Source organism: Lupinus angustifolius, chromosome LG01 (assembly GCF_001865875.1).
Source record: "Lupinus angustifolius cultivar Tanjil chromosome LG01, LupAngTanjil_v1.0, whole genome shotgun sequence".
NCBI classification, from domain to species: Eukaryota; Viridiplantae; Streptophyta; class Magnoliopsida; order Fabales; family Fabaceae; genus Lupinus; species Lupinus angustifolius.
In genome coordinates, this window is record NC_032009.1 from 15,400,344 (window position 1) to 15,415,446 (window position 15,103).

A 15,103-nucleotide genomic window follows, 5' to 3' on the forward strand; every position below is an offset into this window, starting at 1 on the left:
ATCTTCGGGTTAGATTGGGAAATGATGTAGATAGAGGATATTCATTTCTTAGTAATTAAATGTCAAGGAAAACAGTTGAGATACTACCCTGTCCAAGGTTATTGATATTTTGCAGGTCATTTAGAATAAATCTCCTTTCATAATGCCTATGGCTCAAATGGGGTGACTAAGGATATCTTCTTTGTGTTTGAGATTTTCAAATATGTCTTGTGTCATCAGAAAGATTATCCATAAGGATTTCCACTATTTTGGGTCTTACATTTGCATCACCCTCCATTTCATTAAAGTTATTGAATCAAATATCTCACATTAATGCATGAATTAATTCAGTTTGATTTTAGATTTTTTGTTGTTGAAATTAGATTTGTGGTATGGGATATGAGATGTTAAATTAGCATGACTAATGCACTAGTATATAATCTTTAAAAAGATATGCAATGGAAACTCAATTTCTATTCTCGAAGTGAAAACATGCGTTCCTTGTCATTTGATGATACTAGTCTTGGGGAAAGCAATATGGGTTCAAAATAAGATATGACTCGTCAATTCCTCGAGGACTGTCAACTCTGACTTGATTCTCTTGATTTTATTATGCCATGAGTCTTGATTGAAGACGATTGTTATAAGGGTGCTTAGAAGCAAAGATGATTTGATTTGTTTTGGGTTTGTTGCAGAACATGTATTTTGCTTGTGTTAGGATGGTGTTTTGGGAGTTGTGAGGGTGTATGATATTGAAAGGCATTGTATAAATATGAATTTTGATATGGGTATGAGGCTTTGGAGTATGGATTTGATGGCGTATGCAATGTATGGCATGCTATTGGATGAAAATGCAAGGGTGGAATGATTTTTTGCTTTGTTTTTTAGTGAGTGGTGAACTTGCATGAATCGCTTTATTTTTATTTTTTGAAGAATGTGTGATGTATGAAATATAATATGTGATAGTGCTTGAAATGCAATGTTTGAGTGATTTTATTTTTATTTTTATGATGAATCCATGCATGAGTGGAGGATATATTTTTGTATGATTAGATGAATGAATGTTTTATTTATTGTATAAATGTTTGAATGATGAATGGGTATGGATGAATGAACTTGATGTAGTGATCTCAATTCATTTTGTATGCCCCTAGGGTGTTGTAGACCTTTTTTAGCGGAAATATAGTCTCAGTTACAATATAGTAAAATGTCATGGTGAATTTGACACTTATTATATTGTTAAGGCTAGCTTGGAGTTAAATGATATAATTCTAAGCTTATTAAGATGGAAGAGAATATATCCCTAGGGTGTTTAGCCCACGGCAGGGAATGAAATTAAAATTATCCCTATGGTGCTTAGCCCAAGGTAAGAAATGAAAATTATCCCTAGGGCGCTTAGCCCATGGTTGGGAATAGAAAATTTATCCCCATGGTGCTTAGCCCATGGTATGGACTGGAAATTATTGATCCGTTCTTATGATACAAGGGCATCAAAGTGCAATGATATCCTCATAACTCTCAGGCATGACCATTTTTAAGGGACCAATTCATGAACGGCTAGAGACAAGATTTGTGATATTATTTCCTATGTCCTAAAGAAGGTACATTTACAAGGTTTTGAATAGTCTAAAGGTCACAACCCTATGGCGGAGGTATAGGTATTGATTAAAGTGAACTTGGTAAGAGCTCTAGGTCACAAAAATAGTTAAAACATAGAGTTCAATAAATAAATAAAACAAATAAAGCACATAATAATTTATTATTAGAATAAAATAAACAAGTAAAAAAGGTTGGTATTTAAGTCCATGAATTAGCAGCTTCGGGCCTGACTCTCTTATATGTTGTCCCAGTAGAGTTGGCAGTTGTCGTAACCCGATTTTCGGTTGGAATGCCGACTCTCTGACTTGGGAGGAGGCGAACTCGATTTCTACCTCTCCCAATTGATTTGGAGTCGCCGCTACGTTTTTTACAGTTAAAATGTAGAAAACTCTCTTTATGCCCGATTAGGATAATTTGGTCTTTGATAGAGATTCTAAGCACGGGAGTCAATTACAAATCGAGTAAGGTATTAGCACCCCGTCTTTCCGTATTAAAACGGTACCCTCGCGAATCACATGGACTTTTATACCCTTACAAATTTATTAAAAATCTAATTGTTAAAACAAAATATTTTATTTTTATATTTGTGTCTGACAACAATTTATCTTGCTCCAACGTATCCTTAGGTGGAATAGGAAAATCAAGATTATATAGTTCTGGTTCGAAAATTGGTTGGTCGGTATGGTTGATTGTTATTGATTTGAAAATGTCCATTTTTTATTGATAGATTTGGTGGAGTTGATTTTGTGGATTTTGAAATATTTGAATTGTTTGTGTGATAGATGAAGCAGCCAAAGTTAATGTCTGCACCGCATCTAATCTCAAATAAGTTTTTGAAACAATTGAATTTGAATTGTTTGTAAGATAGATGAAGTTGCAAAGCTAATGTCCACACCACATCTAATATCAAGTAAGTTTTTAAAATGGTTGAAATATCGTTTGATTTAAGAATTTGAACTTTCATTACATTACTATAAAAAATTTATTTTTAATTAAATCGTTCTCCGATTATCACATTATTTCGGAAGGATATTTTTTATTAGGTGTCATCTTTTCATTAAAATAAATGTTAATACAATTAGATTGGATCCAAAAGTTATGAGGTTGACTTACTAATTAACATTCGTTTTATTGGAATTGCCTAAATGAATGATATTAGCAAATAAAATATGAATAAATATTAAAGTAATAAAATAATTAAGTGAATAAAAGGAAGAAAGAAAGGAAAGTTAAATGAATAGGGTAAATTGAAAGGGGTGTACGGGATCTCTAAGAACCATGAAACCCAAATGGGATTTCAAATCCCTAATTCCCCTTTCTTCCTCAATCGACAGCCATGGGGCTAGTAGGGAGGTCCAGCGACGAACATCGGAGGTTGAGAGCATCGGAACATAGGGGTCTGTATGGTGAAGAAGGAAACATGATGGTGGTTTATGGTGGAGTGGGTTCTTGCCGATGGGAGGCGGTGAAGGTATGGCCATCTCCCTTTTTCTCTTCTTCATTTTTGTTTTCTTACTCGTTAGATCGACTGGTTCTGGTAATGGTGGTATTAGGTTGTTTTTGGGGTTTTCCAATGAATGAATCGAAGGAAAGTGAAGACGACATGGTGAGGTGGTTCGTAGTGGTTTCTGATTTGGACTCCTATTTTCACGGTGGTAACCGAAATAAGGTAGGGATTTGGTTGTCCCATTTCATCGGCAGTTAGCCTCAGTGAGGGAAGGCGATGGCTGAGGATGGTTCACGACCACATCAGGGTGGTTTTAGGTTGCATCTCGACGCCGATAGAGTATAAGGGAACTCGGTAAGGAACCCTACTCCTCTTCTATTTAATCCTTACAGCATGACAATGGTTGATTATGAAAATCTTAATTATTGGGTTACCTTTATGCGTTCCACACTATCAGTCAAACAAGCATGTGTTATGTATAAAAGGAATCACCCATAGTTCTGGTCAATTATATGTGCATGCATTTCTGTCTATAATGATATGAGTAAGGGGTGAAGGAATTACTTGAAAGTGTACCTTTTCTTTACTTACTGAATGTTATGCCCTTGTTTCTGAATTCTCTGTATCGACGTATATGTGATATTTGTTTTCTTTCTCTTCTTGATGACTGTTTTATTGTGTTGTGTGATATATGTATTTGTGTATCCCCTATCCGTATGCTCTCCCCCCCTCTCTGTGTATGTTATAGTCTTGTTGTACTTTTTTTTTGTCATGTGTAGCCTGTGTGTGTTGCCTTTTATAGCTGAGTACGAGGTAATAAAAAAACCCTTTGAATTACTAACTGAAATTTAGTAATGATATGCCCTGACTTTTTGCTCTCTGATTATATCACTCTGAAACTACTCAATAATTTAGTGCATTTGTAACCTACTTTATACAATTATGTTCATTAGTGTGCCTTTGTAAGTTCTTCAGTTATGGATGATGAATCAATCAAAAACACATGAGTACTAGATCTGCAACAAGTTTAGCAAAAGATGAAGAGTTATCCTCTAGCACTGTTGTAGGAGTATCATACTCCTCAATAAGTCGTTGATCAAGAAGCAAAACCATATTACTGTCAATAACAGATGTTATTCTATGTGCAATTGTAATTACAATAGAGTTGGTGAAATATTGCTTAAGAGTTTGCTGGATCAAATTATAATGAAATTTCTTTTCTTGATGTGGTGTACCCATAACTTAAGGTGTTGCAATTTTGAGATACTAGGCACATTATCATGTGAAGGACTATTAATTTTGTTGTTGGGATTTGTGACATCTAGTTGAACCTGATTATTATTTTTATTGCATTCATTAATTTGTTATAAGAAAATGATCATTCTTCGGAGTTGTTATACAAATGACACGTCTTCTTTAAAGAAGATAAATGAGATAGACAACCAAAGGTCATATCCACAGTGTAACTGTATAGGAGCAAAATTCCTTAATCAATATCTTTAACTATTTCACAATCACATGTAAATGCAAAGTCATTAAGTTAATTGAATTGAAATGGTAAGTAATTAAGATATTTCTAATCATTGGTCATGAACTAGACATTCATAGGAAATACATTTGGTTCTGAAATGTATCACAAATATTTTCCTTCCAAATTTTATTGTTTTGGAACTTTTAATATATTTGTAAAGAGGCTGGACGAAATTGGGTGTCACATTATTCACTTTGGAAGAAATCTATTCATTTGAAATTGAAATTTTGGTTTCAACAAATGTATGTAATCGATTGTCATGATGTGGTAATTGATTACCGAAATGTTCTGTCCAAGGTGGTAATCGATTAATACTTTGAATTAATCGGTTACATTCATCAGTTTTTCTTTGTAACTATTTTCTAAGTCAGGTAACCTGTTATGTAGTTCTAGTAACATATTACCAACTGTGTCATAGTTCCGGTAACATGTTACCTAGTTCTAGTAACCTGATACTCAGATCAAGTAACTCATTACTTAGCAATTTTGACTGTGCATTTTAGACATATCCAATTCTTTAAAATGATTTTGATTAGTTGAGCATTGCTACTAAATATTAAAGTGAGTGTAAGGATAAAAGTACGAATATGAAAACTTAATCTATAAACATCTTGAAGCTTGAATCTTCTATGTCTTCATGATCTTATTCATTTTCTTCTTTTTATGATCTTGCTATCTTCATCAAAACTGTGCCAACTTTAGGAGCAAGTTATTCTTCACAATTGGGAGAAATGGTCGATTTTTTTACCGTGATATCAATGTGTTTGTGTAGAAGAATATTGATGCACAAATCAACTGAGTTAAAGCAAAAATGAAACCACAAGAATAGAGTAGAAGAAGAGTACAGAAAGAGTTTTTATATTGGTTCACCTTCTTGTCCTTCGAAGGTTATATCCAGTACTATTGTCAAATAAGATTCAACTAAATACTTTGAATTGCCACGACATATTCACTCCTCGAGACTCGTTTACATTACACACTCAAAAATATCTATCCTTAGAAAATAACCTTTCCAAGTGAACACTTTGCCTCTTCTCACCACACCTTTATGATGAAAAGTTAACAACAAGATGAAGAATATATCAATCGCAGGATTGCCTTTACAAGTTTAACAATGCTATAACTTGCAATCCTTTTTTCTCTCAATGCACTTAGTAAAACAATGCCCTAAAATGTTTGAAAAACTTTATAACTTTGCACTTGAAGCAATATCAGAAAATCTGAAAGTTTGGAAACAAAGTTGCAAGACAAAGTGTACAAATTTGTTTGAAAGAGTTTTAGGAAGCAAGTGAGTTAATGATACGAAAGTTGTATGTTGTGCGAATTTTCTGAGGCCTTTAAATAGGCTTCCAATCAGCCATTTTACCCTTCCAGAACTTGGGACATGATTGGAGTTAAAACTCATTCATTTTGGATGAAAACTCTTCATTCGAATTTGAAACCCTGGTTGCAACAACTATGTGTAATCAATTACCACGAGGGTGTAACCGATTACCAAAACTTCTTGTCCAACCATGTCATTGATTATTAAATGGCAATAATCAATTACATGTGTCAGTTATGCTTTTGGAAACTATTTTCTTAGTCAGGTAACCTATTACGTAGTTCTAGTAATCTATTACCATCAGTCACACAGTTCAGGTAATCTGTTATGTAGATCTAGTAACATGTTACTAAGGTCAAGTAACATTTTACTTAGCATTTTGAAAATGATTCAAGAGTTTTCCGATTCTTTCAAAAATAGAATTAAGTTCCTTTGAATTTCTTTGAACATTGCTACTAAATCTAAATTGAGCATAAGGATACAAGTACCTATTGAAGACTTAAACACTAATTTTCTTGATGCTTGAACTTCTCTGTCTTCATTGTCTTCTTCCTTTTTCTTATTTTTGTGATCTTGGTGTCTTCATCAAAACTGTGCCAAGGTCGCGAACAAGATCTTCTTCACAATCTCCCCCTTTCTGATGATGACAAACCAACATCTTTTGAAACGATATGTTTTTGAATTTTTCTGAAAACCAGCATACTTAATATGATATGAGTTGTTTGACTTGAGTATGCTCCCCCTATCTTGTACGCTCCCACTTTGTTTTATTTTATGTGCCTGAATTAATTTAAACAGAAAAATACAATCCTACTTTCCTCCCCTTTCGACTTAATCACAAAAAGGAAAAACTATATTTCGAGCATAATAAAAATATATATATATAGTAAATGGTAACAAAATATATAGATTAAAGGTCAAAAAGTTATATTTTGAAATTATGTAGTATGAAAAATAATGGTACTCTAGGATAATGATATATCTTTAAAATTTCATAGCATATATATATATATATAACAAAGTGATAGCAAAGGTTAAAAATAGAAAACATAACTAACATAGTGATAATAATAAACTTAGTAAACATAAACCAACAGAGTTAAGTAGTTCAAATATTAACAACCAAAATTCAAAACGATTACATCCAACAACATCAAGAATAGAAACTACGATACTACTTCCTAGACCACTACTCTAAGAATTTGGCTCTGCTCGCTCAACATTCAAGTCCATATAATCCAATCGGTTCGAAAGACGATGAAGCTCTTACCAAATTTGTTGGTTCTCAATATAAAGAGCATCCATCATTGTAGAGATGTAGCCTTGAAGCGAAGACAACTCATCCATGATTATCTGGTTGGTATGAGTGGAGCTAGAGGAGATTGATTCATCATGAAATGAGGTTTGAGTACTAGGGTTAGTAGCATGATTTTTTGGGTTAGCAGCCTGTTGAGCACCATGATGCTTATAAATCATATCGGTGGTATCTCAAAATAATCTCATCTTGTAGATCATATCCACATCAATTTTGTTATCCCGAACATCGAGTGAGATCTTAGACTGACTAACAAAGGATACACCAGAATACTCAAGTATATCATTTATGAGAATAGCATAAGGCAAGGGTCCAAAATCGCCTCTAAAGGCCCACATTTGTTTCATTACCATTAATGTCCAATTAATTGGCACATTATGTTTAATAGTGTATATCAATTGTAGTTCCATATTATTTAGTTGCAAATGATTTCAAATTTTTGAAACCACGATATAACTCAAAATGTAATGAAGCAAACAGTCCTCTAGGTTTAAATTTCCAACAAGTAAAATGTTTCGGTTTCTAACAAAATCACTGACAGGCCTTTGCTTGCATAGTTCAATTTTTTTTTTGAATATCTACACATAGAGTAGTAGAAATCCATTTTATTATACCTTTCTAAGTCACATTGAATTCCTGACTCTACTATCATCCCTATGTATGGCATATTACCACAAATAGAACATAAAGTTATGAAGTCTATGACATCTTTGCCTTTGACAAAAGAGAAGATTTTATTCTTCTTCAAGGTTAAATTGTAGTAAAATATTGTTACAAGTTCAGAATAATAGACACCACGCATTTCACAATACTCAAAGAGTCTTTGTTGCTTAAATAGGATAGGGAAAATGAAATCATTATTCTCAAAATAACTTAACATGCCATACATAGGAGTAAAAATGGATCTTTGAAGAAAATGCTGCTTGGAGACTTTGCGTTGGTCCTCGTTAGCAAGAAGTCACGTCAAGTCCAATGTGTTGATCTCATAGAGGTTGGTTGTCTTCCTTGAGTCACATTGGCTCGTTGTTTCTTGGTTCTAGAAGATGAAGCCATGAAATTGAGTTTTGGAGAAACTAAGTTTTCGAGGTTTTGAGATTTTGGGGTTTTGATTTTGACCACAAAACACGAAATGATAATTGGAAAGTATTTAGAAATGAAAATGTGGTATGAATCAACTCAAAAAATCACTCAAAATGGTTGAGAATAGTGGTTTTTTGAAGTTAGGAGGTTACCACGTTTAAGAGAGTGAAAATGGAGAAGAAGTTTGAAAATAATCTGAGATTTAGCCTTAAATAGCACATAGTGTAATCGGTTACCATAATTGAGGAGGCAATTGTTCATTCTTACTATCCAACCAATTATCCAATTATTTATTAGTGTTATTGATTACACAATCCAATTTTTGAATAATTAGGCAATCTGATACATTGTAATCACTTACCCTATTGTAATAATCGATTACATACCCCAAATAGTAAAAATGAAGCAATTAAATCACATAGAAGCACAAGTAGGCATGAGATACATATAATGAAACACATAAAATATATAATTATGTTTTGTAAAAATATGCTTCATCAAGAATGCCTAATTCTCATCCAATTTTATAAAAAGGCTCTTTAGTTAAAGGTTTAGTAAAGATATCTTCTAGTTGGTCATGTGTATCAACAAATTCCAAGAGAACATCTTTCTTTTGGACATGGAACCTACAGAAGTGATGCCTTATATCCATATGTTTGGTTCGGGAATGCATTACATGATTCTTAGTGAGCTTTACAACACTAATATTATCACACCTTAAGGGAATTCATCCTAAGTCTAATCCATAAGCTCGTAATTTTTTGCTTGAGCCATAACACTTTGGCACAACAACTATCTGTTGCTTTGTATTATGCTTCAACATTACTTAGAGCAACACATACTTGCTTTTTACAAGACCATGAGACTATAGCATTTCCAAGAATGTGACTTTTCCTCTTAGTTTTGCATCCAGAAAAATCTGAATCCGAATAACCCACCAAGTCACATAGGCTTCCTTTCGGATACCATAGTCCTACATCATGTGTGCATTTAAGATATTTTAATATCCTTTTCACGGCAGTAAGATGTGATTCTTTGCGTTTTGATTGATAATGTGAACAAAGACATATACTAAACATTATATTAGGTTTATTTGAAGTAAGATAAAGAAGGGAACCAATTATACCTCAATACTTAGAGATATCAATGCCCTTTCTAGTCCCATCGTCATCTATGTATGTTTCAAATCCCATGGGAGTGACAATAGGTTATTAGTCATCCATTTCAAATCATATTAGCATATCCCTACAATATTTAGATTGACAAACAAAGATGTCGTCCTGGAGTTGTTTGATTTGTAGTCCAAGAAAGTAGTTTAACTTTTCCATCATGGACATCTCAAACTCTCCTTGCATCATTTTACCAAACTTACTACACAAAAGATCATTAGTACAACTGAAGATGATATTATCAACATAGATTTGAACAAGTAGAGTATGATGATCTATTTTCTTAATGAATAATGTAGTGTCGATATTTCCTTTAGAAAATCATTTATCAAGTAAAAAGCTTGTTAGACGGTCATACCAAGACCTCAAAAAAAATATAATAACAATGTTACCTATACCAATAATTTTTCTTTTGATGTTGTCTACATAGATAATAAGGCCTTTATTTCTTAAATATTAAAATTTTGAATTTTCTTTTGTGATATGCCTTGAACAACCGTTTTCATGATACCGCATTTTTCTTATGGCTTTCAAGCACTCCTGCAAAATAAATTAAAATGAAATTCAAGGTACCCAATGATTTGGGTCCTACGGGGTTAGCACATTTCACAACCCAAACATATTGGCTAGTTGGAAAACTAACTTTTATAATATGCCATGAATTAGTAGTATGACCAACATTTTTACAATAAAAGCATGTGGATAGATGTTGATGCATCTTTTGTTTAGACTTGAAGAAAGAATGTTGATCAAGATTTTTTAGAAATATTATACATGCAATCATTCTTAGTTTTCACAAAAGTACTCTTTATCATACCATTAGTTGTTCGGCTATTTGTGTAGCCTAGACCTCTTCAGTCATTGGTATGTTTTTGAGTATTTAAAATATTATGCAACTTATGAGAACTCTTTTTGAATATATTCATTTCTTGATTTAATGAAACAATTTTAGTTTCAAGAGTATCACATTTTGGACATTCAATGCACTTGTCATTTAATTTGGATTTTAAAGCAACCAAATCTTTTTGTAGAATTCTATTTTGACTCTCAAGAAGTTCTATAGTGTTTTTTTGTTTAATGCATACTTTAGAGAGTCTAATAAATTCTTCATGCAATTCACAATATGCATTATGAAAGTTATCATATGAAAATGTATCATTTGGTTTAGAGTTACTAACCTCATAATTGTCATTTGAATTGTGTAAAGCCATCAAGTAAATATGTGTTTGGTCCTTAATTCTGAGTTATGTATTTGAACCATCATCTTTATCTTCGAATATAACATTTGCTCTTCTATGCTTCTTGTCCTTCTTTCTTTTGAAAGTGTGATGCTTTTGTAGGGCTAGATGATGAGTGTAACATTGTGCTACATTTGTATTGCATTTAATTTGCATTTTAGGACATAATTAAGACTTTCGGATTTTTTTAGCTTTTATTTCTCTTTGTTCCGGTTGAGCGAGTGTCTTTGGCTATATTGTGCAGTTTGGATGGATTGAAGCCAAAAAGAGTAGAAATTGGGTGCACGAAGATGGAATTAAGTGTTGAGGTTATGTGAAGACCAATTGATGGGCCAAAAGAAATCGCGTTGGAGTCTGGATAGAAGATAAACAACATGAAGTGAAGGCGTCACATACACCCATAGTCTTGGATGTTATATTCTACTCCTATTTTTAGATTTGTTTTTTGGGTTTAGCCCAATATTTTGTAATTAGGATAAATAAGGGTTCTCCCTCAAGAATTGAACACACTTTACATTACAATTCTCTAATTTAGAATTTTGTATTATGTTTTCCATCATGAGTGAGTAATTCCTTTTGTTTCTAGGATTGGGGCTATGACATTTTACATTCAATAAACACCTGTTCTTACTTCTATTTCATTGAATATTGTCATTTGAATCATTAAACTGAGTTTTATTCGTGTGAGTTATCTGGCCAACAAATTCCACCTCTTAGATGCATTAGGGAAGGAATGAGAGGTGAACCCAACTATCTGACCATTCAGTTATTCAAACTAGAATCCTAATTCATGAGAGTAGTATTAGGATTATCGAGGGTCTCTTGAATTCACCTTGGGTTACTACAAAGCGATTGGGTAGAAATATTCAAGTAAAGGATTTGATTGATAACCGTACCGCGAGAGTACGTGTGACTTCAATTGAGTACACGTGTTGGAGCTCGAGAGATGATGACATTTATCAAAGATCAATTCACCCTTACGACATAAAGTTCATGAAAAGGAGCAAAACAAGGATCTATGAGTGTAATGATGCTAATCATTGTCCTATGATCTATTCCTAAATTTTCCAGTCCTCATGAGATCAATATTTTATTTCTTGATGAAATAATCGTGCACTTGCAAATTTCCCTATCAAGTTTTTGTCGTCGCTACCGGGGATTGTGCCAAAATTTCTTTGATTCTCAGTTAATTTATTACTTTACTCTAGTGTATTATGTGTTTTCCTTTTTCTTCGTACCTTTGCAGGTTGCCCATTTGGTCTATAAAAAGTTCAAATGTCTACTCAGAGTCAGAAATGACTTTCCGTAGAAGAAGAAGGCAATAAATAGAAAGAGCAGGAGAAAGACGCGCGCTTATAAAAACAATGGTTGAACGAGATGAAATCCCACTTCACGACTATTCAACCCCTAATGCTCGTAGTTTACGTCCTTGAATAATTCGCCCAGCTATTGAGGCAGAGAACTATTCTTTGACATCTGCTCTGATCCAAATGGTGATGCAAAACCAATTTGGAGGAGGAGCGCATGAAGATCCGAATGCCCATGAGGCTTCTGAAATGCAATTTATCTCTACATGTTTTTGTATTCTCTTAGAGACAGAGCTAAGCCGTGGCTTAGAAATCAAAATGCTGAAATTCAAGCAACATGGTGAACTTTGAAGGAGGCTTTTCTCAACAAATACTTTCCTCCTTCCAAAACTGTGCCGTACAGGTCATTCAAAAGGATGGGGAGTCAATTGCTGATGTCTGAGAAAGATTAAATAAGGTGACAGAAGCTTTCCCTCATCATGGTATTGCACCTTGGATGTTAGTTCAGAACTTCTATAGTGGGCTAGACTTTCCATCAAAATAATTGTTGGACTCTTAAGAAGGTGGTGTCGTCATGTGGAAAGGGATTGATGTTGCTTCAAAGATCATAGAGAATTTGGTTTCCAATCATCACCAATGGGCAAATGAGAGGAGACATCATCCAACGAGAGACTCTGGTTCACAATATTCAGGAAATCAAATGGAAAAGATAATTTTCACACTAGAGAACCTTTCTCAAAGGTTTAGAAAGCTAAAAAAAATACCATGCTAATGTTATTGGGTCTACTACAACATGTGAAGGGTGTGGAGAAAAAGGGCATTAGTGGTCTGAATGCAAATAATTTACTAAACTTATACATGGAGCTTGAGCCAATGAACAACCTGAATCATGCAATTACACTAACTACAAGGAGAGGAACAAATAGTCATTCAACCCACCATACAAGTAGAATAATCCCAACCTTTCCTAGAGGAGCAAAAACACATTAAATCATCAACATAAGAATGAGCAAGGTAATAGCAAACCTTCAACACGGTTTCTACAATTACAATATTCTCCTATTTATCCCACTCTTATAACAATAATGGAAGGTCTGGAAAAATTACTTGTTAACCTTAATAAATTTCAAGAGTGTGAAATCATGATTAATAAAAATATTGCAAATATGTTAAATGATGTGAATTCTATGTTATAAAATCTGACCATCCATGAAAGAATGTGAGAAACACAAATTGTCCAACAAGCTAGAAACTTTAATAGGAAAACATGGATGTTTGACAACTAGAGAAAAATCCAAATAATGAACATTGTAAGGCTATCTGATTATTACGGAGTGGGAAGGAACTCAAGGATGTTCCTCAAACTAAGAATGATACACAAGTGGAAGAGAAACATACTGAGACACAACTCCTTAGAGGGGTACAATATTTTGAAAAGGTGTCTAAGTATGTAGCTCCACCACCACCATATGTACCACCAATTCCTTTTCCCTAGAGATTTGTGAAGGACAAATTAGAAAAGAAATATGGAAAATTATTAGATATCCTTAAGAAATTATACATCAATTTGCCATTCACTGAGGTACTGTAGGAGATGCCTACATACATGAAATTTCTTAAGGATATTCTATCTAAAAATAGAATACTAGAGGATTAAAACAATTGCTCTAACTGAGTAGTGAAGTTCTTTAATTCAAAATAAATTGCATCTTAAACTAAAAGATTCTGGTAGTTTCTCTATCCCATGCTTAATTGGTATACTAATTTTGATCATGCTTTATGTGACTTGGGAGCAAGTGTGTGCCTCATGCCCTTATATGTGTCTAAAAAAATGGACGTGGGTGAACTAAAATCCACTATTATATCACGTCAATTGGCGGATAGGTCAGTTAAATTACCTGTAGGGATCTTGGAAGACGTTCTTATCAAAGTTAATAAATTTTACATTCCAACGGATTTTGTAATACTAGATATGGAAAGAAATGCACAAAATCCAATCATACTAGGTAGACCATTTTTGGCTACCTCTGGTGCTATATGGAAGTAAAAACACTCTCTCCATCCTCGGGTATGAGTTCAAGGGATACTATGTGATGCTCATGGATCAACCATCAAGCTAATGACATTAAACGAGTGCTTCATGGGAGGCAACCCACGCTAATGGTACATTTTCAAATTCATTAATTTTAGTGTTTGTGTAGGCTTTAGTGCCTCCCTGAGTTTGGAGCCTTTGTAGAGGGTGTATATAGTGTCGGCCACCAAAAATATTATGAACTCTAAAAAAATTATTACAGGGAAAAGTACTAACACGATCTTGCCTATTAGTTGGCCCTTCACAATGGGTATTTGCACATGCTCCATCTAGGACATATAGGCCATTTGGGACCTTTTCCCTTTCTTTTGCAGGTACTTCCACTGCACCCAATGAATTCGACCACTTATAATTGGCACATAAGTTAGGGACACTTCCTACCTATCTTGTAAGTTTTATTTTTCTTTCTCTTATTATTTAGATTTTTACAATGGGGACAATGTAAGTTTCCAAGCTTAAGGGGGTTTTGCATTTAGATAGTTCATTCATGTCATGCATACCATAAAGATTTTAAAAATTTTAGGTTGAATATACATATTATCATGCATTAACATATGTTTCATATCTCATTTATCCTCTACTTTATTCTATGTGTTGTCTATATGTTTTAAATGAAAAAGTATGCATGAATGATGATTGGTGATATATGACCCATTGAAGATAAAAAACTTTTGATAGAATAATAACATAAAAGACATTTGATTTGATAATTGTGAATTAAATTTGTTTTAAGAAAAATCTATGCTTTAAAACTATTGTTGAATGTACCAAATGTTAGAAATTTGGGCCAAACACAATAATGATTCTGATTTAAATTGACAATTGCATAAAAACCTTTTTTCTTTTATGAATGCACATTTTTCTTTGATTACACATTCTAGAACTTGATTTGTGACCATTCCAAGATTGAAGTTTGTCTGTATGCATTAAAATGATAGAGACAATTAGGACATTTTCTTTTGATCTTCAATTGTTTATTATAAACATTGAAAACTCATTAGTTGCCCACTTTTGAGCAAGAA

General features: G+C 33.4%; 1 long non-coding RNA gene across 1 annotated transcript; it reads left to right on the forward strand.

The window, feature by feature from the left end:
* On the forward strand, nucleotides 2,831-4,348 carry LOC109350073. The gene is made up of 3 exons (XR_002108070.1): nucleotides 2,831-3,049; nucleotides 3,132-3,379; nucleotides 4,001-4,348. It is a non-coding gene; the product is annotated as an uncharacterized LOC109350073 (long non-coding RNA).